The 27559-nt window shown below is 39.3% G+C and overlaps 1 long non-coding RNA gene across 6 annotated transcripts; it reads left to right on the top strand.

The window, feature by feature from the left end:
• The first annotated feature begins 217 nt into the window (after positions 1 to 217).
• Positions 218 to 25005, top strand: LOC140505094 (uncharacterized). Of its 6 annotated transcripts, none has more exons than XR_011967377.1 (5): positions 218 to 514; positions 11929 to 11974; positions 19173 to 19201; positions 20229 to 20350; positions 20464 to 25005. It is a non-coding gene; the product is annotated as an uncharacterized lncRNA (long non-coding RNA). The 6 variants fall into 6 exon arrangements; XR_011967373.1 differs by having other exon boundaries at positions 20459 to 25005; XR_011967374.1 differs by having other exon boundaries at positions 20229 to 20358; positions 20459 to 25005.
• The last annotated feature ends 2554 nt before the right edge of the window (positions 25006 to 27559 follow it).

Genomic DNA, 27559 nt, shown 5'->3' with positions numbered 1-27559 from the left:
AAGAATTCTCATTAGACCAGTGTTCTGCAGAGACAGAGTAGTCAAAGTCATCCTTTTAACAGCCTTTTGCAAACTTGGGACCAGTTACTAAGTCACCTTCTTCATTTAACCAAGCACTAGTCCTTCCACATGCTTATCAACACATTCTTTTTTTAGCACATCGCATCTCATGGACACCTTTGCCAGGGGTTATTTTTTTTTCCTTCTAGCTGCATCTTTGTCTCTGCACTAATGTCTCTGGGTTCTTTTTATTACGGACCCTGCTCACCTTTGGACATTCTGCTACTTCCTTTCTGAGAATGGGAACAGATTGAGAAGAACATCTTCCCCTAATTGATTCTTCTGCCTTCAGGAGGGAGAGACTGTACCTGATGAACATAGACAGCCAGGCTTGATGATCTTTTAACTGAATCATTGCCAAACACAACAATTAGGAGCGATTTCAGGAAGGCAGTGGAAATTCGCTATGAAGTATGACTGACTTGGTGGCTTCTGTCCAGTCCCAGGCCCTGAGGTAAGGAGTTTTTTCTAACCTCATGCTACCTAACTAGAGAGATAGTGGTATGGGGAGGGAAAGCATTGGGACTCAGTTACAGAAGTGATTTGAACTTCCCACCAGAATTTTCTTGTGAGAAGACACATCAGGGCCTAACCGATTGTCCAACCTATACTTCTACAAGTTACCTGATAAGAATTCACTCAATTTTTCCTTGAAAATCTTCAGTTAGGAAGAATCTGCTAAGCCCTAGCACAGCCTACTCCATTTGGGGTGAATTTTAATCTTGAGTAAGTTTTTCCACTCATTAAGATTATTGTGAGCTTTGCATAGATTTGGTGTAATCCAGAAGGTTCAAGATTTTTGCCTTGAGGGAAAAAAATTCAACAGGAACTCATGAATCATAAAATCCAATAAAATGTTAAAAACTGAAGATTAAATGCATGTAATGCAAGAATAAAAGAGGATATGAAATGCAACTCCCATTCTGTAGTCACCAAATCAGGAATCATAAAAAGCAACATACAAGTGGTTAGAGTTAGAGTTCAGGGTTTAAAAAAAAAGTCCAATGACATTTCCTGTTCCCAAGCTAATAATCATTTTGTAGTTCATAACACCAGGTGGATAAATCACCTAATTAGATCAGCCTGCTTAAGGGGCAGGCTGGAAGCTAGACTATGACTATTATAGTTAAAACAGCTCCAACAGCAAAACCAATAGCTAAAAATCCAAGAGGCCACCCAAGATCCCACTACCACGTCCAGCTCTGCCCTATGTTCTTAGTGCTATGGTCTAGGAAAGAAGAAAAAGTCAAATCTCTCTTATATGCAGTGACCTTTACATACTTGAAAACAGTAGTCCTGTTCTCTGAAATCTCTTATCCAGGCAACGTTCTCATTTTCCTCAAGTGATTTCTCAGATGTCAAGATCTCATGTCTCTTCACTTCCCTGGGTGGCCAATGATCTTGTCTGATTCCTGGAAAATGTGTAGTAATTATTATTAAAGGGGTGGTTTATGAACATCTAGAAAAGGAAGTGATGGTCCCAAAAAGCAGGGCTTTTTTCAAGGACAGTTTACTCTCAAATCAATCAGTCAAGAAACATTTATTAACACCTACTATATGCCAGGCACTGCGCTAAGAGCCAGGGATACAAAAAGAGGCAAAAGACAGTCTGTCCTTGAAGAGTTTACAATCTTAACTGAATAACTTTATTTCATTTTTGTTGGGGTCATTAGGTGGATCAGGGGAATACTGTAGATATAGTTTGTCTAGGTTTTAGCAAATGAGGTAATGTATACAAATTTTGCAGTATTTAAAGTATCATACAAATATCATAACATAATTAAATCATTTGGCAAAGTATCTCATTTTATTCTTGTGGAAAAGATGGAGAAATGTGAGGCTGTTTCTAGTGGAATATAGCAGGGATCAAGGTTTGTCCCTGTGCTACGTGACATTTTTGTCAGTGACTTGGGGTAAAGGCAGAGATAATATGCTTATCAGATTTGCAGATGACACAAAACTGAATATGCCGAATGGCAAAATCAGGATCCAGATGAGCTTGGCAGGTCTGAATCTAATAAGACAAAATGTAACTGGAATAAGTGAACATTTTCACATTTGGGTTCAAAACACGTTTCCCTCAGGCATCTCAAACTCCATATGTCCCTTAGGGGGTTGGTTATCTTGCTCCCCTTCCTCATTCCCCTCACCACCCCTCTCTTGCCAGCCTTCTAAGCTTCCCCATTTCTGTTGAGGCCAGTGCCATCATCTTTTCAGTCCTCCTGGTTCCCACTGGGCGGCTTTCTCACTTCCTCTTTCTTCCTCCCCCTCATATTGAATCACTTGTCAAGTCTTAGTGAGGTGTAGCTTCATGCTATCTTTCACACCTTTCCCTCTCTCTTGGACACCACCACAGCACAGATCACCTTTGGCCTTTTTTTGTGATACCCTCCTATTTGATCTCCCTGCCTCGAGTCTCTCCCCTTTCCAATTCATCCTGATCTGTATTTCTAAAGCACAGATCTGAATGTGTTGCCCTTCTGCTCAGTAAAGGCCAATCCTACCTTATTACCTTTAGGACCAAATACAGACTCCTGTGTTTGGCATCCAAAGTGCTTTATGGCCTGACTTCAGCCTCCCTTTCAGACATTTTACAATCCAGACAAAATTTTTTGCTGTTCCTCACAAATGATATCTCAGTTCCCACCTTTGTACTTTTACATATAGGCTTTGCCTCAGGCCTGGAACATTCCATCCTCAACTTCTCCTCTTTGAATTCCCAATTTCCTGCAAAGCTCAGTAAACACTACTTTGTACCTGAGGTCTGTTCTGATTTCCTTCCAGTTTCTAGTGCTTACTTACTCCAATTACCACATGTTTTGATAATATATTTAATGAAGAAGGGTAGGGGCAGCTAGATAGTGCAGTGGATAGAGCACCAGTGCAGGAGTCAGGATGACCTGAGTTCAAATCTCGCCTCAGACACTTGACACTTACTAGCTATGTGACCTTGGGCAAGTCACTTAATCCCAGTTGCTTCATCCTGGGTCATCTCCAGTCATCCTGATGAATATCTGGTCAGTAGATTCAGATGACTCTGGAGGAGAAGTGAGGCTAGTGACCTGCATGGCCTTCCCTCACTCAAAACAAAGTCAAGTGCAAGTCATATCATTATTTCTTTGATGGCATGGTCTTCTTCAGCAATGAAGGATGAACACACTCTAATTACCTTACATTTTATATAGTCATATATAATATATACATATATATATATACAGATACACAAATATATAATACATATGCATATGTACATGCATATGTGTATATGTCTACATTAACACACACAGCTACACACATATGTAGTCTTCTCTCCAGACAATATAAGTTTCTTAAGGGGTAAGACTATTTCGTTTATGTGACAGGTATCTGGGTGGCACAATGGATAGAGCTCCAGGTTTGGAATTGGGAAGACATGAGCTCAAAACTGGTCTCAGACACTTACTAGTTGTGGGACCCTAGGCAAGTCATGTAATCGCTGCTTGCTTGTTTCCATATCTGCAAAATGGGGATCATAATAGCAACTACCTCCAGGGTTGTTATGATGATCTAATGAGATAATAGTTGTAAAGCACTTGGCACAGTACCTGATGCATAGTGAGCAATATATAAATGTTACCTATTATTAATTATTATATCTGTTTTTCTAGCTCTCAGCACAGTGCCTGGCACTGTTTAATAAACGCCTATAGATTGATTGTTGATTGAGAAAATCAACTTCACAAGTGCAAGTTGGGGGAGGCATGGCTAGACAACAAATTTTCTGAAAAAGATGGTGTTAATAACTGGCAAGCTCAATATGAATTAATAGTATGATCTAGCAGACTGAAATTATTTCTATCTTAGGAAAAATATGGTTTCTATGATCTTGGAGGTGAGAGTTGATCCCTTTTTTTGTTCTCACCAGATCTCATTTGGAATATTGTCATTCATTCTGGGCACCATATTTTAGGAAGGACATTGATGACCTGGAGAGCATCTACAAAATTCTCTATTTAACAAAAAAAAATTTCATTTTTTGTTTTCCTCACTATTATTACAGGACCAGACCATGCTTTAGTATTCGCCCCATTACCTCTCCTTTCCTACTTCTTCCATCCAGTTTTTTATAAAATCTAAGTAGATTAGTAAATTCCTAGTGCATGTCTTCATCAGTCCCTTGAGACACACTTAACACTTTCCACACCCTTATTATTATTTCTCTTCTCCTCTCTAGAATTTCTTTTTTTATATAATTAATTTATTTGTTTTCAGCTTTCAACAATCACTTCCATAAATTTTAAATTTTCTCCCCCTCCCTTCCACCTCCCTCCCCAAGATGGCATGCACTCTTATGTGGGTTCTACACATACATTCTTATTAAACACATTTTCACATTAGTCATGTTGCATAGAAGAATTAAAATGAATGGGAGAAACCATGAGAAAAAACAAAACCTAACAAAAGAAAAAATAGTCTGCTTCATTCTTCATTCTGACTCTATAGTTCTTTCTCTGGATGTGGGTGGTATTTTGCATTATGACTCCTTTGGAAATGTTTTAAGTCCTTGCATTGCTGTGAAGGGCTAAGTTTATCAGATACAATCCTACCACACTGTGGCTCTTACTGTGTATAATATTCTCCTGGTTCTGCTCATTTCACTCAGCATCAGTTCATATAAATCTTTCAAGGTTTCTCTGAAGTCCTCCTGTTCAGCATTTTTTTATAGCACAGTAGTATTCCATTACATTCATATACCACAACTTGTTTAGCCCTTCCCCAATTGATGGGCATCCATTTGATTTCCAGTTTTTGGCCACCACAGAAAAAAGAGCTGCTATAAATATTTTTGTACATGTGGAATCTTTTCCAATTTATATCATCTGTTTGGGATACAGCCATAGAAGCAGTATTACTGAGTCACAGGGTATGCACATTTTTATAAACCTTTGGGTATAGTTCCAAATTGCTCCAATGGTTGGATCAGCTCACAGCACCATCAACAATGAGTTAGTGTTCCAACTCTTCTCCAACATGTATCATTTTCCTGTTTTTTCATGTTACTTAATCTGATAGGTGTGATGTGGTACCTCAGAGTTGTTTTGATTTGCATTTCTCTGATCAATAGTGATTTAGAGCATTTTTTTCATACGACTATAGATAACTTTCATTTCTTCCTCTGAAAACTGCCTGCCTGCTCATATCCTTTGATCATTTATCAATTCGGGAATGACTTGTATTCTTGTAAACTTCACTCAGTTCTCTATATATTTTAGAAATGAGAACTTTCTGGTGGACACAAGTTGTAAGATTCTTTCCCAGTTTTCTGCTTCCCTCCTAATCTTGGTTGCATTGGCTTTGTCTTTCTTAAGAGCTTCCCATTCCTCCTGAGATGACTTCTCCTATAAATATTCAATCCTTGGAATCCTGCCTACATTTTCTTGGAACTCTATGAAATCTTGCTCACCTAGAATCTTAAAAAAAAAAGATAATGATGATAAGTAATACATATGCATCTATAGAGTAACTTAAGATATGCAAAGCACTTTATAGATGGTATTTCATTGGGGCATCTAGTGGCATACTGGATAAAATGATAGACTTGGAGTCAAGAAGACCTGAGTTCAAATCTTGCCTCAGCCACTTAGTAGTTGTATGACCCTGAACAAGTCACTTAACTTCTGTTTGTCTTCAATTTGCTCATTAGTAAAGTGAGGATAATAATTGTTCTTACCTCAGGGTTATTGTGAGATAATATATGCAATTTTAAAGTACCATATAAATACTAGTTATTATAATTAATCTTAAAATTGCCCTGCGAAGGAGGTGTTATTATTGTCCCCATTTTACAGATGAAGAAGTTGAGACTTGAGAGAGATTAAGTGACAAAATTACGGTTGGTAAGTATTTGAGTCCAGATTTGAACTCATACCTTCCTAACATCAAGTCTAGTCCTCCAGCAACTATGCCGTCTAGCTGCCTTCAGGTTACCTAAATTTCTTCTCCTTATATTTTATTAAATGTAATATGTAGTGACCACTTCTCACTAAAGTTTTTATTACGGCTACTTCCACAATCAATTTCTCCTTATTGGTTAAAATGAGATCTAGAATAGTAGTTTCCCTTATTGGTTAGTCAATCAGCCAGTCAATAAAAATTTATTAAGCACCTACTATATAACAGGCACTGTGTTAAGCAGTGGGGATGTGTGTGTTCATCCTTTGTTGCTGAAGAACACCATGCCATCAGAGAAATAATGACATGACTTGCACTTGACTTTGTTTTGAGTGAGGGAGGGCTGCACAGGTCATCAGCCTCACTTCTCCTCTAGAGCCATCTGAATCCAGTGACCAGATATTCATCAGGATGCCTGGAGATGACCCAAGATGAGGCAATTAGGGTTAAGTGACTTGCCCAAGGTCACATAGCTAGTGAGTATCAAGTGTCTGAGGTGAGATTTGAACTCAGATCCTCCTGACTCCTGCACTGGTGCTCTATCCACTGCATCACCTAGTTGCCCCAAGCAGTGGGGATACAAAGAAAGACAAAAGAATGTCCCTGATCTCAAGGAACTCATTCAAATGAAGGAGACAACTTTGTCTTCTCCATCAGACTGCAAACAATTATATATAAACAAGGTATAGACAGGATATACTAGGAATATTCAACACAGGGAGGGGACTAGAAGTAAGAAAGACTATAGAAGGGGAATTTTAGCTGGGACTTGAAAGAAGCTTGGGGTTCTTTTGTTTTGTTTTTAAGATAAAAAATAAGCTAAGATATCATTTATTGCTACTTTTTCCCCCAAAAAATGAGCTTCAGCAGACATCTGTATAATTGACATATGCCATTACTACTATTAATCAATTAATCAACAAGCATTTATTTAGTGCTTACTATGTACCAGGCACTGTGCTAGGCACTGAAAGTGCAAGTACAAAGAATGAAACCATTTTGACCTGCAACAAGCTTACACTCTAATGATGAAGTAATCAAGTAGATAGATAGGTAGGTAGGTAGACAGACAGACAGACGACAGACAGATAGATAGATAAAGAGAGAGATATAAATAGAAATACATACATATACATACACGTATACATATATATACACTTGCAAATATATATGTATAGCCTAAAAACAAAGCCAATAAATACAAATATTCAGAGTAAGCAAATGCAAGGTAGCTTGCTGGGAGAGCTCTACCAGTCAGGGTGATTAGAAAGGGCTTCATGAAGAAGACAGTGGCAGAGCTGCATCTTATATGAGGAGAGGGACTACAGGAAGTGGAGGGTAAGAAGAGAGCATTTTGTAGGCATGAAAGACAGCATTGAGAAGGGAGGTATAGTATTATGTCTGAGCAAAAGAGAGAGAAAGACAGAGAACAGGGTCTACAGAGCAAGAGGAGGAAGAATGTCCAATGAGACTAGAAAGGGAGGTTGGGGGCAGACTGGAAAGGACTTTCAAAGATAAGCAGAGGAGTTTAGGGGTTTATATTTTATACTAAAGCCAATAAGATACCAGAGGAGTTAACTGAGTAGGGAATTCACATGGTCATATCTGCCCTTAAGGAAAAATACTTTATCAATAGTGTGGCAGAGAAGTGCAATGGTGAGACAGGGTAGTTAGAGGTGCTGCCTGAACTATGATAGTAGCTGGGTGGGTGGAGAAAGGGGGTCAGATAAGAGAGATTTTGTGGAGGTAGAAATGTCAAAATGACAACTGAGTGGATTTGTGGAATGAGGTCATGAAGCGTTTGGGTATAACTCTGAGGTGACAAATCTGAAAGACTAAAAGTGTGATGGTGCCTTTGATGTAATTATAATCACATGCCAGGCTTGTGATCTGTTTCCTCTCCTATTTTCTGCCCATGTGGTATACCACATACCCTGATTACAGTAACTCGTCTGTTTTTTCAGTGACAAAATGGGAAAATTATTGGATATAGAGTGAATCTGGATTCAAATCCTGACTTGGCCATTTCTCTTTTTTGTGACCTTAGGTCACCTTTAAGCTTTTCTCATCTGTAAAATGAAGGGATTGCACTAAATGATCTCTATCCCTTTAGGCTCAAAATCTCTGATTATACTCTTCATCTAGATGCTTTCCAGCATCCCCTTCCTTAGATCATTAAATTTCCCCTCCATTTTTGAGGTATATGATGTGTTCAAGGAGGACTATCACCTTTGGTGGGAGGTTTTGCCAAGAGCTTTTCAGGGTTGCTCATCCACCATTAAGTGGCACTCAACTCTCACCTGTGGTTCCAAGAAGCTGGAGCATGCACAGTGTCCACAGTCCAATAAACCATCTTAGCAGATGAGATAAACCAGATTGAGGGTAACCAGCAGGTCTCAAACCCATGGATGAGCTAGAGAGGTGTCTTCCCCAAGCATGTAAAGACTTTCTCTTGTGGAATGGGTAGAGGAGAACAAATTGTTCCAATGGCAGTGCTTGGTCAAAAATCAACAACACTAATGTCATCCACTGCATCCCAAGCCATCACCAGTCACCTTGCCTTTGTCTTGCCCTTGGACTTCAATGACCCTGGAAGAGAGAGTGAGGCTGATGGCTTTGTGCAACTCTGCTTCCCTTAAATCTAACTGATGCATGAGTCAAAGTATCACCCCGTGATATCACTGGTCCTCTTTGAAAACAAAAGATGGACAACAACCCATCCTTTTATCTACCTTTACCCATTGTCCTATGTGCTGCTTCATGGGTAGTGAGGTGCTCATCACCAGAGATTTTTTAAACAGATATCGGATAACCATTTGTTGGTGACATAGTGGAGAGGATACAGGTGACCCAAAGAGTTTTGGGGAAGATTGAACTCTACCTCTCAGGTAGCTCTAAAATTCAATGAATTAGAAAGGAAAACAATTCCTCTGGAGCCAGAGGTCCAATCCCCACTTTTCCTACCATCCTTGGTGTCCCAGATGTCATACCTCCTCCCTGGCAGAAGGACCTGAGAAGCTTAGAGGACCATATACCTTCCAGCCAGCCGCCTTCCCAGGACATTCATCCCCTGTTTCCTGAGCTGGGTCTTATTATAGCCAAGGAAAAGATGATCAAACCGAAGCACTCAGTTGTCTAGGTTAGACAAATATTTCTGGATTGGCACACAATGCAAATGTAAACTTACACCTGCCAAGTGAAAAGAAACCATAAACAATTTGGTAGCTTTTCTAATACCTATTACTGACTTTCTTCTGAAACTATGACATGTGGTTTTTTTATTTTCAAATTTGATCAAAAGTGCACATGATTCTGTGGGGGTCAGGAGGTGTATGCTACATTGCTCCATAAAAGTCTATTTTAAGCTTTCCCTTTCATAGTGCTATTATGTCATTAGAATCAACCAAATTGCAAATAGAGCATGGCAGAATACAATCTAGAAATAGAAAAATTAAAAAATCCTAAAGTCCACAGCAAAAAAAACATAAAACTTAAATAAAACATCCATCAAAAATATTTGCCTTCCGATTGATGATAAATGGCTCACTCATCACTTTTATTGCCAGAGTCAAATGAATCCCAGATGGTTTTAGCGATTAATTTGCATTCAGCACTGAAGGACTGAACATTTGACATGCATTCAGGGCAGTTTTCACTGGTACTTCCTCAACAAAATGAATGTGAGTTTAAATAATCTATGTTCTGTTATTCTTCCCAAAGATCATACCCTCACAATTCCTTTTTCCATTCACATCTTTCTCTGCTTCCTGTTAGCCTTCTGTTGTAATTTCCCCCCATGTATAGGACCAAAGGAAAATCTTTAGGCAGCACATTCACATAGCTTATTCCTCCAATACCACAAGTGTTATTCTTATGTCATCATTGTTATTTTGGATGATTATATATTTGTCAAGTGGAATCAATGAGATAGCACTTGAAACGTTTTGCAAATCTGCAAAGCATAGATAAGAGAGACAGAGAAATGATAGTATACTGCAGCAATTAGGTGGTACAATAGTTAGAGTGCTGGGTCTGGAATCAGAAAGACTCATCTTCCTGAGTTCAAATCCAGCCTTAAACATTTACTAGTGGTGTGACCCTGGGCAAATCACTGTTTGCCTCAGTTTTCTCTTCTGTGAAATGAGCTGGAGAAGGAAATGGCAAAGCACTCCAGAATCTTTACCAAGAAAAGCCCAAATGGGGTCACGAAGAGTTGGATATAACTGAAAACAACTGAACAGCAGCAAGAAAAGCTATATGTTACAATGGATAGAGTGCTAGACCTGGAGTCAGGAAAATTTCAATTCAAATCTGGCCTCACGTACTAGCAGTGTGATCCTAAGCAAGTCAATCAGTTTCCTCATCTTGAAAATAGGGATAATAAGAGCATCTACTTCATGGAGAGGTTGTGAGTAGCAAATGCAATAACTTGGAAAATGCCTTGCAAACCTTAAAACACTATGTAAGTGCTGGCTATTATTATATGCATAAATTATATGTCATATCTCCAGGGCACAGCAACTAAGAGTGCAATAGATAGAGCGCCAGACTTGGAGTTGGGAAGATTTGAATTCAGATCCTGACTGAGACTTTTTTCTATGTCCATGACCTCAAGCACCTCATTTAACCTCTCCGAACCTCAGTTTCCTCATCTGTGAAATGGGGAGAAGAATAATATCTACATCATGGGGGAGGGCTGTTGGATCAATTATAATGGATAATATATGTAAATATACTTCACAAACCTTAAAGAACTATAAGAATATTAGCTATTATCCTTAATCACAGCTCATTTTGTGGTTAGAAGAGCCCTTTCATTTGTATACTTTCAAATGAGCCTCACTACATCCCTTTGAGGTAGATGATACAAGCATTTTATATATATATATATATATATATATATATATATATATATATATATATATATATATAAAATATTTATTATATTTGTAATATTTATAATATTTATTATATATAACATATTGTTATATATAATATATAATGCTTGTATTATTTATATAAATGTATTATTCATACAAATAAAATATACATATACAAATAAAAACTCAATCTCAAGAATATGAGTGACTTGCCCAGGGTTACATGTAGAGTCACTTCTAAGGTCAACATTTTAAACATGGCCTCCTAATGGTAGCATGCTTTCTGCTATACTATACTATGTCATATACTTGTAATTAAAAGCACCACGTAAGTAATAGTTATTATTATTAACCAAAAATATATTTCATGAGTTGCATTAAATGTAAGAGAAATAAGAAAAACATGTCAGAGGCAACATGACATGGTAGATAGAGAGCAAAACTTGGAGTCTAGAACACCTGAGCTCAAATCTCCCCTCAGATATTTACTAATTCTGTGACCTGAGACAAGGAAAGGAAACCAATATTTATCATGTACCTACTATGTGCCAGGCACTGTTCTAAGCACTTTACAACTACCATCTCATTTGATCCTCACTATGACCTATAAAGTAGGCTTTATTATCTCTGTTTTACAGTTGAGGAAACTGAGGCAGACAGAGATTAAGTGTGACTTGTCAAGGGTTACACAGCTAATAAGTGTCTGAGGCAGGATTTGAATTCAGGTCTTTCTGACTCCAGTCCCCAGTACTATATCCACTATGCCACTCCCCACTCAGGTACTATCCATAAAAGTCCCTTGATGATATAAGGTCCTATGTTGAAGAGAAACTTCCCCAGATATGCTGAATTAATCCACAGTGTTCTTGACTAATACCTTACTGAGCATGTCTCAGACAAACTAGATAATCCACTGAGTGACTTCTCTGATTCTCTGCATCTAACCACTGCTGGGCTTAATGCCCAAAAGTGACTGTATTATCCATTACTTTCTGGTTCAAGTTTAGCTGATACAGTTCTGAAATCTGTCCGCCTCTCCTCTCTCTTATCTTTCTAGGTCCTCTCTGGGAACAAGCTCAGGAACAAGCTAACCTTAGTTTAAGGTTAGTAGCACCAAATTCTCATCTTCTGTTTATAATCAGATAAATTACACTTATCCTACACTCAATGATATTTGGGGTCCCTCTCAAAATAAGCAACTGTCTCAGAGCTCTAAATCACTCAGCAACAAACTGCTTCATATGAAAGGACAGTACTTGAAGAACAAGCAAAAACAAGTCTACACCATACACATAAAATGAGGGAGTGGGGTTGGAGAGACTCTGAGATGTCTTCAGCTCTAAATCTATTTTCCAATGTGCCATTAATTAAAAAATCAATTTACAATAATTCATTAAGCACCTACTCTGTGTCAGGTACTATACTAGGTTCTAGGAATGCAAAGACACAAATGAAAGTCCTTGAAAAAACATGGAGAGGAAACACAATCCCTCTCTAGAGCTGGAAAGGTAAACTCAGAAATGGAAAAAGAGAAAGCTAAGCTAAAAACTCAGACCATCAAGTTTCAAGTTCCACGGACTGAGACAGGTGAGAACTAGCCAGAGTGAAGACTGAGACAACAGAAATTCATAAAAGATTTGGGAAGTCAAAATACAGGGAGTTCCAGGAAGGTTGCCAGTGGTTTCATTTAACCTGATTTTGCAAAGCTTCCATTTTTCCCCTCACTTTGGCAAAGTAGAGTCCCCACTTCTAGATGGCATTGGGGAAAGATATAGGGTTTTGAGATGTATAAAAAAGTAAAAGAGGAAGTACATGGCAAATGGCATCTCATTTTCTCAGTAAAGTAGATGGGGAGACTTGGCTAGGAGAGTGTAGAGAAAAGGTGGTCTGAGAGGCCTAAAGACAGGAGAGAATGCCTGTTATGAAGGGAATGCAATAGAGAATCAGATAAGAGTATAAGGAATTATTGCCTTAATGCAGTGAGGACTCAGATGAAAAGGTAAACATAAATAACATGATGGGCTCATTTAACATGGTTGCTGGAATTCCTCATGCCACATTCAGTAGCACATCAGTAGGAGCATAGTGGGAATAATCTAGGGATGGGGTATAAACTTTTAATATGAGCATTTACACCTCAGAAATCAGCAAATGCTACAAATCAGGGTTTCATTTATTATTTGGGGGATTTCTAGATTAAAGGAAGTGATGAAAAATATTAATAAGGCAGATCAAGCTTGAAAGTATGTTGTATAGGGCAACTAGATGCACATTGGATAGAGCACTGGCCCTGGAATTGGGAGGTCTTGAGTTCAAATCCAGCCTCAGACACTGGGTAAGTCACTTAATACCATTTGCCTCCAAAAAGAATTTTTTTAAGTGCTACGCATACATTTTTTCCCCAGAGAGCTAATAGTTAAATATTTACCAGCATAGCACTGCTTCCTCCAAAGCTCCCTCTGACTCAGCAACTCCCTGGCACATAGGTATTTAGTTTTCAATCTTGGCCTGCCTACTCAGTTTTTCTAACTTACTTTGGGTTTTTCCAGTACTTCCATTCTAGATGACATTCTACGTTAAGTATCTTTTCTATAACTCCTCAGTTAACAGTTGGAACTTTTCATCTCCAATCCTAGTTCAACTATCTTGTTCCTGTCTTGTGTTCTGAACAGCTGTCAACAGCCCCCTGAGTGAACATCTTCTGGCTGCTAACCATTGACTTCTTGCCACCTACAGGAAAGACATGATAGGTGGGAGCCTTCTGCTCCCTTTTATGGGAATACTTCATAGGTTCATAGATTTAGAGCAGGAAAGGACCTTAAAGGTTGTCTCACCTAAGTCCTTAATTTGGTAGTTGAAGTCATTGAGGCCCAGAGAGATAAACTGACTTGTCCGAAGTGCCACCGATTATCATACGGCTTCTGAATCTAAATTTAACACTCTTACTACCACTCTGTTCTGTTTTCTATAGCCGCATGATTTAGAATATTTACGCAACAATGTTATACCTTTACCCCTCTCCTTCTCTGGATGTGAGATTCAATTCTTAAAGTAAAAATAAAATTCCTTAATAAGATACCTACCTTCAACCAATCACCAATCGTTGTTAAGTGCCTACTATGTTCCAACACTAAGCTAGGTTCTGAGAATACAAAATCAAGAGCAAAGTAGTCCTTCCCTGGGGGTGCTTACATTCTATCCAAAGAAACAACGTATGTATATGTGTGTATGTATGTGTGCATGTGTGTACATTTATATGTGTTTATGTAAATACAAAAGGCATGCAGATGATAGTCTAGACAAAGGCAGAGAGACAGGAGCTGGGATGCCATTCCATCTTGGCTCAACCTTCTCCTCCACAACTCCCCATACAGAACTCAGTTGTGACCACTATTTTGCCTCAGTGCTCCCCTTTGCTATTTTGCCTCTGTCCTTCAGGCTCTGAACAGCATTTAGGAGAGTGAGCCACTGCTGGCCGTTAACCACTGACTTCTGGCCACCTAATAGTGGGTCATGACAAGTGGGAGCCTTCTGGGGGCTTGCATAGGAAAGTATTTCATGGGATCCTAGATGTAGCATTGGAAGGAACCTTGAAGGTCATCTGATCCAAGCCCTTCATTTTGTAGTTGACATAATGTGTCCATAAAGGTGAAATGATTTTCTCAGCATTCCCCCAACAGTAAAGACCAGAGCTGAAATTTGAAGGCCCATGTCCTCTGAGTCTAAATTCAACACCCTTTCTATTTCTTGTTATTGTTGTTTAGTCATTTCAGTTGCATCCAACTCTTCATGACCCCATCGAGGGTCTTCTTGCAGAGATAGTGGAATGGTTTACCATTTCCTTCTCCAGCTGGTTTTATAGGTCAGGAAACTGATTGCAAACAGGATTAAGTGACTTGCCCAGGGTCACACAGCTAGTAAGTGTTTGAGGCCAGCACCTCAACAGCAGGGACTATTTTGATCTTGTCTTTGTATTCTCAGAGCCTAGTTTAGTGCATAATAGGCACTTAACAACGATTGGTGATTGGTTAAAGGTAGGCATCCAATTAAGGAATTTTATTTTTACCTTAAGAATTGAGTCCCACATCCAGAGAAGGAGACGTATTAAGGTATAACACCATTACAGGAAGATGAGTCTTCCCGACTTCCAGCCTTGTACTCTATCCGCTAAGCCACCTAGCTGCCTCCACCCTTGTTACTCCACATTAATTTTCTCTCTGCTTCCATCATATGAACATTCAACTGTGCTTCATTCTCATCCTTCCCTCACTGGATGTAGAGTCTAGTTTCTAAATTAATAAAAAATGAAAGTAAAATTCCCTAGTGGGATACCTAACTTTGGGTTTCCCATGTAAGATTCTTCCTCCAGGATTTCAATCCTGATGAAATTCAGCTCTCAGAAGCACCAGTGATGTGAGATTGCCCATCTGTGCCAAAGAGCTATGTTAGGTGGGCTATTCATGTCCCTGAAGTACTCAAGATGATGAATGGTTCCAGGCCAGATAGCATGGCCCCAACCTGGGTATATGACCATAACAGCATAGTTGGAGTAGTAGCAAGAGTCCTGGACCTGGATTTAGAAGAACTGGGATCAAATCCAAGCTTTATCACTTACCAGCTGTTAGTAGGGTCAATTGTTCCCCCTCTGTAGGCATCGGTTTCCTCAGATGTAAAATCTGAGGGTTCTCAAAATCCTGATTTCCTCCATCCTTCAACCTGGACCACTTAGGAGCCTCACTTGAATTTCTTTTCCAACTTCCCAAATGTTTTCATTTCATAACAATAGCTCCCCAACTAAGCCTACAAACCTCCCTAAAAAGCAGTGAGGGGCTGGGACATCAAAGAGAGAGAGAGAGACAGGGAGATAGAGACAGAGACAGAGAGAAGGAAAGAAGGCATGGGGTGGGTAGGAATCAGGAAAGTCTTTGAGTAGGAGGTGCTGGAAATGGATCCCCTGAGGCAGTCCATTCCCCTTTGGTATAGCTGTAATTTTAATCCTTAAATATATCCAAAATTTGCCTCTTGACAACTTCCATCCATTGATCCCTTTGAGGCCAAGAAGAAAAAAGTGTATTTGCTTTTCTAATGCTTCAAATATTTTGATACAATTGTCATACTCCCCTTCATCCCCAGTTTTCCCTTCTCTAAATTTTCAAATGGAGTAGATGGGCCACTAGTTAAGAAAATAATAAGTGAGATTTATATCCTGGATAGGAATTGGTTGATGTGCTCTTAGATGGTTAGTCCTTTCTATTCTATAATTTTACAAAAGAAAATGTGAAGGACTGAAACAGGAAGTAAAGAAATGCAGATGGTGTTTGCAAGGAATATAGTTTCGTATAAGGAATGTGGGTGGTTGCTATGGGAGAGAGATGATCAAGGCCTGTATTCATTCTAACCACTCATCACTGCCTCCTGTGTTTACTGGATACCCTAACATCTGTTCACTAGCTCCCCTTTTTTGATTTCATTAAGCTTAGGCAAGGCTGTGATTGTGGTAAATATCTCTATTCTGAATCTCTAGAACCTTCTTCCAACAAATTCAGGAAGTACCAACAGCTGAAATACTATTCTCTCCTGCACCCAGAGGCTAAAAACAGAACAGTGTTTCAAAACAGTGTGTCTCCCATTATCATCCAAGAGAAAGATGCGTGATAGAGAACAGGGTCTTCCTCCCTAATCCATCAAATCAAATTTCTAAATGGCAGGAAATCACCAACTTATAAACACCTGACTCCCAAAATGTAGACAAATGCAGCTGCATGGTACAGAGGACAGAGCAGGAGCTTTGGAATCAGAAGAATTTAGTTCAAATCATCCCTCTGACAGTTGTGTGTGTGACCTTGGGTAAGTAACTTACCTCCCTGGACCTGTTCCCTGAATTGTGAGATGAAGGAGTTGGGTTAGAAGCTTCTGAAATTCCTTCTAGTTCTAGATCTGTTCTCCTATCCTCTTGCTCCCAGAACTTCCCTTTTTCTCTGATTTATCCCAGACATATGCTTTCTCACATGCACATGCAAATACATACACACACACACACACACACACACACACACACACACACACAACCCCTACTAACTGACCCTAGAGAGTCAAAGAAGGTAAAAGACATTTTCTTCCCTCTACTTATTCCTCACTTTCCTCATTGCTGTGTGAAGGAGTAACGTATGCTTAACATTGCAAGATATAGCTCAATACATTTCCTTCAGGAACAATGCTCACAAAATTCAGTTTTGTTTGGGGAGCTGATTGGTGTTTTTGTTTATATAGGGAACCCCCAGAAAGAAAATTCTCTCTACTAGAGCTGAGTAGCACCTACTTGACAATTTGTAGAGTTGTCTGGGTATCTGAAAGGTTGTTACTTGCCTAGAATCACACAGGCAGGATAAGTATAAGGCAAGACTTGAACTCAACAATTCCTGAATCCAAGGCCATCTCTAGATCCACTGCACAACACCAACTTTCTCTCATTTAGAAATTCATCTCATTTCAATTTTTATTGGGAGAAGATCTATGATTCAATTGATATAGGGAGTCCCAGTGTGGGAACTCTCTCCACCAGGGCAGATGGACAACTGACCAATAGTGATAGAAAGTTACCTGAGTAATTAAGAAATTCAGTGACTTGTCCAGTCAGCATGGTTTCAGAAACCAAACTTGAACCCAGGTTTTCCTAATTCCAAGACCAGAATTCTATTTACTCTGCCATTCAGTTTCTGCTCATAGTATTACCAATGATTAATAGTAATAATATTAACTGTATGAATAATAGTAGTATTAATAGTATTAGCATAGTTTTGCTATTAATTAGTACCTGTATGACTAGTATAGTATTATTAATAGTAGTACAACTATAATAATACTATTAATGATTATTATTATATTAATAGCATGATAGTACTGTTGTGGGACAGCCAAGTGGCAGAACAGAGTCAGGAAGATATGAGTTCAAATCTGTCCTCAGACACTTGCTAGCTGCATGACCCTGGAAAAATCACTTAATGCTGTCTGCCTCAGTTTCCTCAACTGTAATATGATCTGGAAAAAGAAATGACAAACCACTCCAGTATCTTCATCAAGAAAATATCAAATGGGGTCATGAAGACTCAGACATGACTAAAAATCTCAACAACAACAAATACTGTTACATTAATAGTACAATGATGCTCTAGATCATTATAAAAATGTTAAATATCATTAATAATCAATACACTATGCAACTTTCTAATTGTAAGATCCTTCTCCAGTAACCAATGAGGGGCCATGACCTCAGACAAGAACTATGCTGGTTTTTTTATCTTTGTCTACTCACTGCTTAGCCTCGTTCTTTACACAGAATAGGAATTTGGTAAATGTGAACCAAATGAGTAAGTCCATAATAGAAATGTAGACAACTCTTCCTTTTTCACTTTATAAATTATCTGTAGTAAACATTTTACTCTGAGAAGACATCCTTCCACCACCAAACACCCACCTCAGCTGGATCTCACTTGGATTGCCAACAAGTATGTGCTCAGGAAAGACAAATTAAATTTAATCTTAGCCAAGGCAAAATGCAATTAGGAAGGCAAATAGATTCCTACCCCAAATTGCATAATGCATTCCAAACTGTAGCATGAATGATTTTTTTGGATCATCTGCTATTTGGGTTAGAAATTAAATCCAGCTCAGCAAACACTTCTTAGAAGCCTACTATGTTCCAGGCATTTATCCATGTCCCAGTTCTCTGTCAATAATATGGATAAACAAATTATAATTGTACTTCTCTAAAAAATGTGCTATCAAAATTCGGTGTACACTGGATCAAATACTGAGCTGTGATTCAATGAAAGTCTATTAAATTTGAATAAAATTACAGCATCTCAGAGTTTTAAGGGAAGTTGGAGGCTATTTACTCCACCCCCATCTGAAGCATTAGTCCCCTGTACAATATCCCCAACAAAGAAACATCCAGTGAAAGGGAACTCATGGTCTCCCACAGCAGCAACCATTTCAGGACGGCTAAGTAGAGAGTCATTCCAAAGCAGAAGCAGATAACTCAAGAACTTTTTTTTTTTCAAAAATGGGTGGGAATATTCAAGCATTTAATATCTTCCATGCCACTGTGAGAGAAACAGGTGGAATGAATCTCATTCTGCAGTGGCCAAAATTTTTATTGATCAGTTTGCTCAAATCATCTGGTACATCTCTTTTCCTGCAAAAATTCAGTAAAACAAAAAAGGCCCTGCATGTTCATCCTCTGGAAAAAAAAATGCATTTTAATGCTGTGTTTTAATTTTCTTTAATTTCTTTGCTTCACAGCATAACTACATTCCAGGAGAGCAGGAAAGGTATGTAAATCGAATTTATGCAAATTAAATACCTTATTTTCCTCCTCACTGGCATCATAGTTTCATATGTGTATTCCCAAAGCAAAATTGCAGAACCAAAATATAAAATATAAAATTTCAAAATTCAACAAACTTTTACACACTTTCAAGTGAAAATGAATGTCTTTCAAAGCTCAGATACAGAAATGTGATCTTGATTTGAAAGTTCCCTCCAATGCTGGTGATCACGACCCATCCTAGACTGCCCATCTTGTGCAATTCTTGTCCATGATTCCTGTAACCCTACCACAAGAACCCACCAAACTGCTAGAGTGATGGCCTGGGATCCGTTCTCTGTCTGCATCAGCTTCCTTATCTGTAAACTTCCATGTTTGTTGTGAAGAACAAATGAAATAATATTTATTAAGTGTTTAGAAAACCTTGAGACACCACAATATAAATGCTAGCTTTAATTTCATTTAATCTTCCTAACAAACAGGAGAGGTAGATAGTAGAGTCATTTTTATATTCCCATATTACAGAAAAGGAAGCTAATATAAAGACACAGAGATGCTAATAGATGTGCCCAAGCTCACACATGTAGGAAGTCATAGAGCCAGGTTATCTGACACCAGATTTGTTGGTCTTATTTGGTGCCGTAAATGACCATAAACCCTAATGATTTCAAGTGAGCTGTACAAAGGAAGAGGTTTGGTTTTGGGTTTGTTTGTTTGTTTCTTACGGGACAAGCAATCAGGGTGTTCTTGCCAAAAAGAAAAAAGGAAAGAGAAGGAAAGGAAGGAAAGAAGGAAGGAAGGGAGGGAGGGATGGAGGGAGGGAGGGAGGAAGGAAGGAAGGAAGGAAGGAAGGAAGGAAGGAAGGAAGGAAGGAAGGAAGGAAGGAAGGAAGGAAGGAAGGAAGGAAGGAAGGATTAAAAACAATTGGAGCTAGTTGCTTTGAACAGTTTTTCCCTCTGAATAATACAAAACAGTCATACATTTCATGTTTTGTTCTCCTTCTACATATCCCTCTGTATTCTGCTCTGCAGTTATGTGCTTGGTCTGAGGAAAGACATTGATAATATGGAAAACATCCAGAAGAATGCAACCAGGATAAAGAAGAGCCTCTGGATAATATCATAGGAGACATAGGTGAAGGAACTTGGCAAAGGTGTGCTGGTAAATGTTTAACAACTTATTCTCAAAGGGGAGGGGCAGTGTAGCATAGCACACCTTTAAGTTTAATCTGCATTAACATTTTCTCCATCACTTTCTTAAGTCTAGACAAGGAACAAAACAATAATTCAGGGGAGGAGCCAAGATGGTGGAGTAGAAAGGTATACATATGCTAACTCCGAACCCACAGCCTATAAAATACCTGTAAAGAAGAACTCCCAACAAATTCTGGAACAGCAGAAGCCACAGAACAATGGAGTAGAGGAGATTTCTGTTCCAGAGAGACCTGAAAAACTGACCCAAAAGGTCTGTTGCTCACCGGACCCAGAGCAGAGCCCAGCCCTGCCTTGGCCAAGAGGCACCGAGAGGAGCAGATCCAAGCATGCTTCAGGGACAAAATCTCCAGCAGCCATGCAGTTCCTTCCACCCACAGGTGCCAAAGGTCAGTGAGAGGGTCTTTTCAGCTCGTCAAGAGGGGAGTGGGGTGTCCCCATAACTCAGGCCCCCTCGGGAAGGAGCAGCGAAGGTGGCAGCAGACAGGGGCTCCCAAAGTAGGCAGGAGCCTGGATCCATTGTTGAAGGTCTCCACATAAAACCCCTGAGGGAACTGAGCCCCATGTGGCAGCCCTGCCCCAACCTGAGCACCTGAACTTAATCTCACACTGAATAGCAGCCCTGCCCCTGCCAAAAGTCCTGAGGCTGGGAAGCAGCATTTGAATCTCAGACCCCAAGTGCTAGCTGGGCAGATCTGGAGGTGAGGTGGGTGTGGAGAGGATACTCAGAAGTCAAGTCACTAGCTGGGAAAATGCCCAGAAAAGGGGGGGAAATGAGACCATAGAAGGTTACTTTCTTGGTGAACAGATATCTCCTCCCATCCTTTCTGATGAGGAAGAACAATGCTTACCATCAGGGAAAGACATAGAATTCAAGGCTTCTGTATCCCAAACATCCAAAATAAATACTCAATGGGCTCAGGCCATGGAAGAGCCTGAGGATTTTGAAAAGGATTTTGAAAATCAAGTTAGAGAGGTGGAGGAAAAACTGGGAAGAGAAATGAGACAGATGCAAGAAAAGCATGAAAAACAGGTCAGCACCCTGCTAAAGGAGACCCAAAAAAATGCTGAAGAAAATAACACCTTGAAAAATAGGCTAACTCAATTGGCAAAAGAGGGTCAAAAAGCCAATGAGGAGAAGAATGCTTTCAAAAGCAAAATTAGCCAAATGGAAAAGGAGATTCAAAAGCTCACTGAAGAAAATAGTTCTTTCAAAATTAGAATGGAACAGATGGAGGCTAATGACTTTATGAGAAACCAAAAAATCACAAAACAAAACCAAAAGAATGAAAAAATGGAAGATCATGTGAAATATCTCATTGGAAAAACAACTGACCTGGAAAATAGATCCAGGAGAAGCAATTTAAAAATTATGGGACTACCTGAAAGCCATGATCAAAAAAAGAGCCTAGGCATTATCTTTCATGCAATATCAAGGAAAACTGCCCTGATATTCTACAACCAGAGGGCAAAATAAGTATTCAAGGAATCCACTGATCACTGCCTGAAAGAGATCCAAAAAGAGAAACTCCTAGGAACACTAGCCAAATTCCAGAGTTCCCTGGTCAAGGAGAAAATATTGCAAGCAGCTAGAAAGAAACAATTCAAGTACTGTGGAAATACAATCAGGATAACACAAGATCTAACAGCTTCTACATTAAGGGATCGAAGGGTGTGGAACAGGATATTCCAGAAGTCAAAGAAACTAGGACTAAAACCAAGAATCACCTACCCAGCAAAACTGAGTATAATACTTCAGGGGGGAAAAATGGTCTTTCAATGAAATCAAGGACTTTCAAGCATTCTTGATGAAAAGACCAGAGCTGAAAAGAAAATTTGACTTTCTAACACAAGAATGAAGAGAAGCATGAAAAGGTAAACAGCAAAGAGAAGTCATAAGGGACTTTACTGAAGTTGAACTGTTTATATTCCTACATGGAAAGACAATATTTGTAACTCTTGAAACTTTTCAGTATCTGGGTAGCTGGTGGGATTACATACATACATACACACACACGCACGCACACTCACAGAGACAGAAAGCACAGAGTAAATGAAATAGGATGGGATCATATCTTTAAAAAATGAAATTAAGGGATGAGAGAGAAATATATTGGAAGGAGAAAGGGAGAAATGGAATGGGGCAAATTATCTCTCATAAAAGAGGCAGGCAAAAGATTTTTTAGTGGAGGGAAAAAGAGGAGAGGTGAGAGAAAAACATGAAGTTTACTCTCATCACATTCCACTAAAGGAAGGAATAAAATGCACACTCATTTTGGTATGAAAACCTATCTTATAATACAGGAAAGTGGGGGATAAGGGGATAAGCAGGGTGGGGGGGATGATGGAAGGGAGGGCAATGGGAAAAGGGAGCAATCTGATCTCTTGGGAAAAGAAATAACACATGGAAGAAAAGTGTTAAAAATTGTTAGTGTATGTTTAGTGCGGTATGAGTTATTGGTATGAAGTTCCAGTTCCATGGCACTTGTACTGTGGAGGCCTCTTGGGGAGGGACAGGATCAAAAGAGAGAATAGAAGCAATAGGGGGCAGGATAGAATGGAGGGAAATATAGTCTTACACAACACAACTATCATGGAAGTCATTTGCAAAACTACACAGATATGGCCTATATTGAATTGCTTGTCTTCCAAAGGGAAGGGTCGGGGGGAGGGATGAAGAGAAGTTGGAACTCAGAGTTTTAGGAACAACTGTCGAATACTGCTCTTGCTACTAGGAAATAAGAAATACAGGTAATGGGGTATAGAAAGTTATCTGGCCCTACAGGACAAAAGAGAAGATGGGGATAAGGGAAGGGAGGGATGTTAGAAGAGAGGGCAGATTGGTGATAGTAGCAATTAGAATACTCGGCGGTTTTGGGGTGGGGAGAGGGGAGATACGGGCAGAAAATTTGGAACCTAAAATTTTGTGGAAATGAATGTTAAAAGTTAAATAAATAATTTTTTTAAAAAAACCAATAATTCAAGCCCTGATTTGTAGCATTTGCTGATTTCTGAGCTGTAAATGCTCACACTGAAAATTTAACAATCAGTTGTCCCAATCTAGTTCCAACTGCCTATAGGACACCCCTGGAAAGGAGTATGTTTAGCCTGGAGAAGAGAACACTCAAGGAGAACCTGATAGTTTACTTCATGTTCTTGAGGAATTGTTGCTTGGAAGGAGGATTAAACTTGTTCTGCTTAGCTCAAAGGGCAGCAGAAGGAAAAACCAGTAAAAGAGACAGGCAGATTTAGTCTTGATGTAAGAGAGAAACTCCCTAATAGTAATAAAAGTTGAAGGGGACTCCTCAGGAGATAGTGGGTTTCACATATTTGGGGGTCTTCCAGCAAAGACTGGATGGTTATTCATCAAGTATTTGGGAGACTAGAGGAAATTCTTGTTCAGGTAAGAGCTGGGCTATATGGCCTCTGAGGCCTCTTCTAGCTGAGATACTGTGATCCTGAAATCTTTAATAATATAACATTTGAGTAAACATTTCAACATGCTTGCCTAGGGATAGCACATCCCTTCATTACTTATCAATCAAGTTCATTCTCCCCAGTCTGTACCTTCCCCTCACCCCCAATTCTAACCTCCCCATTGCAGCTCTTTTCCCTGAAGCACAGTCTTCTTTACAGCCCTTCTCTACACAGACCAGCTTCTCACATCCAGAACTGGAAGCTGCCTAGGCTAACCCTATAGAGCAAGGTTACTTTGCCAGTCCAAATCAGAATGCCATGATTTTCTATTTTCTAGCAATTTAGGCATGGCTGGCCTCCACAATACAAGTGCCATGGAACTGGAACTTCATACCAATAACTCAGACTGCACTTATACACTAATAATTTTTAACGCTTTTCTTGCATGTGTCATTTCTTTTCCCAATTTTTCCTCTACTTCTCTTATTTAATTTTAAAAATCTTTTTTGAGTTCTTCCAGGAATTCTGTTTTGGATCTAAGGTCAATTCACACTTTTCTTTGAGGATTTGGAAATAGCATTTTTAACTTTGTCATCTTCTTCTGAGTTTGTGGTTTGGTCTATGAATGACTATAAACACTCTTTTCAGGCCTGGAATTGTGACCAGAATCCCTGCTTCCCTCTGCCCTCAAGTTCTGGTGTGCTAGTGGTCTTCCTTATCTTGGGACTGTGATCCAGGACTTCAACCTGGATTAGAGTATGAGTAATGCAACAAAGTCCTATACCCAGTGTCAGCAAATCTCCAGTCATCTCCTTCTTACCAGTGGTCTGACCCCCTTACCAGCTATGGACTGAGAACACTGGAAGTTGCCACTGCTGCAGCTGCTTCAGTCACTTCCCAATCCTGCTGCTGATTTGCTGGTGCAGCCTGTTTTGGGCTACATTCTACTCTTACTCTGATATGACATACCTTTCCTGCCAACTTTCTAAGGTGTCTTAGGCTGGAAAATTATTTTGCCCCATCTTTTTGTGGGTTCTGCTGCTCCAGAATTCACTTTGAGGTGTTGTTTAAAGTTGTTTGGAGGGCAATTTGAGAGAGTTCAGGTGAATCTCTGCCTATTCTCCACCATCTTGCCTTTTTCTTCCCTCAGAGTGCATATTAAAGCATAATTTTTTTCTTTCTTCTTGTTTTTTTTTTCAGAACATGGCAGATGTAGAAATGTTTTACATGACTTCATATTTGGAATAGTTTTCTATTTCTTGTATTCTCAGGGAGATGAGGGGAATAAGAAAATCTGGAACTGAAAACAAAATCAAATGAAAAATAAAAGACTTTTTGTACTGAAGACAAGACTTTTTTTTATCTTTCTTAGCCTAAAAGACAATTTTCCCTGGAACATATCTGAACTGTGCAGCAGAAGCTGCTGGTTTAAGCAAAAATCAGAAGATGAACCTAAGGGATAATGGAATACAAAGCATATACTGTTATTATTACACCCTCATTGAAATTAAGCATAGTGCCCTGCACACAGTAGGTACTTTAACAAACACTAGCTGAATTGTACTGAATTACCAGTAAAGACAGAACTTGGAACGGGTAGAGCCTTGGATTTTGACTTCTGCAATTCTGAAATGTTTTCTCTTATATTGGATCTGTCCTTCACAGAATTGCAGGACATATTCTTTGTGGCAGCTGCTTTCACAACAATAACCAGCCTTTGGAAGAAAATGTCAGGAATGTAAGAGCTGGAATGTGTTCTTGAATTGCTAACCTGAGCTGAGAGGGCGAGGGGGGCTTACTCAGCAGGACAGCAAGAGCAAAGACACAGACCAAACAAGAAGAAAGGAAGAGAGGAGCAAAGCAAAGCACCAAAAAAACACAAGTGAATCTATTCAAATCAATTGAACCAACATTTACCAGGCAGTCATTGAGCACAGAGCATAGTACTGGATGGAAGAGAAATGGCATGGGCCCTGTTCAGTCAGTCAGTCAACATTTATTTAGCGCTTACTACATGGCAGGCACTGTGCTAAGTGCTGTGGATGCAAAAAGAAAGACAAAAAGAGTCTCTGCCCTAAAGGAGCTCCCAGGAAACAGTCTGCAAACAACAATGGACATACAAGATATTTACAGAGTGATTTTTTTTTAAATAGAGGCGATTGACATTGCCACAGATATAGAATGTTACCTGGATTCCCAGATGAGTTCTCCATGTGGTTCATTTTACTTTGATACAAGTGCTTTCACAGAATGGGGGGGGGTTACTAAGATAGTGCAAGAAATCTGAAAGAAAAGAGGGGGGTGGAGTTGTCTGAGAAAGACTTCCTGTAAAAGATAATATTTGATCTAAATCTTAAAGAAAGCAAAAAAAAAAAGAAGAAGAAGAAGTAGAGATGAGGGAGAGTATTCCAAAAATGCGAGACAGAGAGAAAAAAAAAAACAGAGTCAAGAGAAATGGATTGTCATTTGCAAGGAATGGCAAATAGACCAGTGTAACTGGAATGTAGAGTGTGTGGAGGGGATGAAAGTGTAACATTGGAGAGGTAGGAAGAGATCCCGTTTTTTGAAGTGTTTTAAGTACCAGAAGACTTTATATTTGATCCTGGAGGCAATAAGGAATCAATGGAATTTATTGGGTACAGTATGACATACACCTTAGGAAAAATTGCTTTGGCAACTGAATGGGGAGAGATGAGGCATTCAGACCAATTACAAAAGAAATGTAGGTCTTACTACAGTGGGTCTTTACTTTCACTACTTGTGGAGAGAGAGCTATCTAAAAGATTTTGTGAATGTAGAAATAAGATTGTGCTGTGAAGAGAGCACAAGTGAGGAGTAGAGCATGATCTTGAGGTTGCAGGCATTGGAGACTAGAAAATTAATGTTGCCCTTGAAAGTAATAAAGAATTTTAGAAGAGGATAGAGTTTGGAGGGAAAAGATAAAGAATTTTGTCCCGAAGACATTGAGTTGGAGATATCTACAAGACACCTAACTAGTCCAATGTAATGGTAACTTAAATGGGAAGATCTTTCCCATTCATTAATAGGCCCATGTAACCTGCTTAAATCACGTGGAAACCTAACTAACGTGGTGGAAGGAGCTTGCTGAAAGGGTGGAACAGGAAGAGGTAGAGTTAGAGCAGAACTAAGAGGAAGTTGGTAAGAGCAGTTAGTGGCAGAGAGAGAGAGGACACAGGCAAGTAGACAGCTAGGTTCATGTGTGTTTGCTTGTGGCAAGGCCCCAGCAGTGAGGGGAGGCTTGGGAATGACTTTGGCCCCTGAAGTGATAATGTATATTGACTTCTTGGCTATTATGACTGGTTTGGTTTTCTGGTTTAGGGACTTGACTTTCTGTGCCTGAATAAATGTTTTTCTTTGGCCTTGTATATGGAGAGTCTATTACATTTTGCAATTGAGAACTACACCAGCATATTCATAGTCACCACCAGTGCTGTGAATATTGCCTTGGCAATATATTCAAGAAGTCTGAAGATTACTTGTTGATTCAGAACAGGAGCTTAGGAGAGAGATTAGCATTAGATGTATATAAATGTTATAACTATGTGCAGAAAAAGGTAATTGAACCCATGGAAGATGATGAGGTCACCAAATGAGAAAATATACAGGGAGAAAAGAAGAGACAGGACAGAGCCTTGAGGGACTTCCACAAATAGTGAACATGACTTCAGTGAAGATTCTGCAAAGGAGACTGAGGAGTGGTCAAAAAAGTTGGA

Source organism: Notamacropus eugenii, chromosome 5 (assembly GCF_028372415.1).
Source record: "Notamacropus eugenii isolate mMacEug1 chromosome 5, mMacEug1.pri_v2, whole genome shotgun sequence".
Classification (NCBI taxonomy): domain Eukaryota; kingdom Metazoa; phylum Chordata; class Mammalia; order Diprotodontia; family Macropodidae; genus Notamacropus; species Notamacropus eugenii.
This window is presented reverse-complemented; position numbering and strand designations above follow the sequence as displayed.